This window comes from Triticum aestivum, chromosome 7D (assembly GCF_018294505.1).
Source record: "Triticum aestivum cultivar Chinese Spring chromosome 7D, IWGSC CS RefSeq v2.1, whole genome shotgun sequence".
Taxonomy (NCBI): Eukaryota; Viridiplantae; Streptophyta; class Magnoliopsida; order Poales; family Poaceae; genus Triticum; species Triticum aestivum.
In genome coordinates, this window is record NC_057814.1 from 233,497,001 (window position 1) to 233,498,974 (window position 1,974).

Sequence of the window (1,974 nt, forward strand, 5' to 3'; positions counted from 1 at the left end):
CCAGTTGCCAGCTCGGCCAGGTCTAATTCTGCCTGCCATGCCTTTGCCCGACTCAAGGCCGTAATGGCACCAACTCTTGTAGCAGACCGCTTAATTTCTTCAATTCTTGCGGGCAGGACAGAAAGCTTGTTTAAAACATCCCCGATAAGAGATGGTTCTTGCTTGGTGTGCGATATGGTGACTATTGTGCGCTGAGCACCTGTATATAATTGCTCCACTAGCGTGTAAACCACCTTGGCCAAGATTGGTACTCCTGCGGCCTGTTCAACAAAATACACAGTTAAGTCACTAGGCGGCTTACAAAGTTTAGATAAACAGGAAACTTAAGATTAAGATGCTCCGGAATGGAAACGAGGGAATGTCCACAATACCCGGATTTAGTCAGATCCAATTCGAGGGATTTTGTAGGTTCATTAATCAAGCCTTAGCAGAAGAACTTGACAAGTTTCCAACAATTAAAGATCCAGATCACGAAATTGCATTTCAATTATTTGCGAAAGGATATCAATTGCTAGAACCCTCGATAAAAGAAAGAGATGCTGTGTATGAATCACTCACCTATTCTTCCGAATTATATGTATCTGCGAGAATGAAAGATGTACAATCCAATTTCTCGATTCAATAGAAGCCCAAAGAGGTGCATATGGTACCCAAATAAGAATAGGATAGATATGTCAAAAGCAGGTCTGATTACACCTATTCCTAATCCTAAATAGAATGTAAGGACGTAGGGATTTCTATGTAAACAGAGTATCCTATTTCCATAGGCTCGAATGACCCCTTCTCATAATAAGAATGTGCACGGTCTGGTTCGGTATGGAATGAACTTATAATCTGATGATCGAGTCGACTCCATGATTATAAGTTCATAACCCTAGCGCCCATTCCCATTTTGGGCGGAACAGATCTACTAATTCTTTTATTCCAGTTAGTAAGAGGGATCTTGAACTAAGAAATAGACCTAGCAGCTAAAAGAGGGTATCCTGAGCAATTGCAAGAATGGGGTTCATTGATATTCCTGGTATAGTAGATGCTATCACACATACAGTCATCAAATCGTTCGTTCGTTAGGATGCCTCAGCTGCATACATCACTGCACTTCCACTTGACACCTATTTAAACGGCTCGTCTCGCCTCTACCTTATCCTATTTCCATACTTCTGTCGCTCCATCCCCGTATGGGTGGAGAACCCGTCGCTGTCTCGGCTGTGATACCGGAGGCTCTAGGGAAGTCGGAGGAGAGAGCACTCATCTTGGGGTGGGCTTACTACTTATATGCTTTCAGCAGTTATCCTCTCCGCACTTGGCTACCCAGCGTTTACCGTAGGCACGATAACTGGTACACCAGAGGTGCGTCCTTTCCGGTCCTCTCGTTATCATTTCCAACTGGAGGATCCCTTAATCCAATTAAAGGAGGATTATAAATGGATAGATGTCTTCGATTTCCACTGGAGATTGGGAATCGATGGACTTTCATTAGGATCTATTTTATTGACAGGATTTATCACTACTTTAGCTACTTTAGCAGCTTGGCCAATTACACGGAATTCGCGATTATTCTATTTCCTGATGCTCGTAATGTATAGTGGTCAAATAGGATTATTTTCTTCGCGAGACCTTTTACTTTTTTTTATCATGTGGGAGTTAGAATTAATTCCTGTTTACTTACTTTTATCCATGTGGGGGGGGAAGAGGCGTCTATATTCAGCTACAAAGTTTATTTTGTATACTGCAGGCGGTTCCATTTTTTTCTTAATCGGAGTTCTGGGTATGGGCTTATATGGTTCCAACGAACCAGGATTAGATTTGGAAAGATTAATTAATCAATCATACCCTGCAACCTTGGAAATACTTTTATATTTTGGCTTCCTTATTGCTTATGCTGTCAAATTGCCGATTATACCCCTACATACGTGGTTACCAGATACCCATGGGGAAGCACATTATAGTACATGTATGCTTTTAGCGGGAATA

General features: G+C 41.8%; 2 long non-coding RNA genes across 3 annotated transcripts in view; one reads left to right on the forward strand and one right to left on the reverse strand.

The window, feature by feature from the left end:
- Positions 1 to 670: 670 nt before the first annotated feature.
- The window catches only part of LOC123164171 (uncharacterized), a 91,192-nt gene continuing 89,888 nt past the window's right edge, over positions 671 to 1,974 (reverse strand). Inside the window, exon 2 of the long non-coding RNA XR_006482197.1 lies at positions 671 to 983. This is a non-coding gene — a long non-coding RNA (uncharacterized lncRNA). The remainder of the gene's footprint in view (positions 984 to 1,974) is intronic.
- LOC123164168 (uncharacterized) overlaps positions 1,074 to 1,974 on the forward strand; it is a 42,516-nt gene continuing 41,615 nt past the window's right edge. Inside the window, exon 1 of one of the 2 annotated variants that reach the window (XR_006482194.1) lies at positions 1,074 to 1,350. This is a non-coding gene — a long non-coding RNA (uncharacterized lncRNA). The remainder of the gene's footprint in view (positions 1,351 to 1,974) is intronic. The other variant, XR_006482193.1, reaches the window with a different exon arrangement.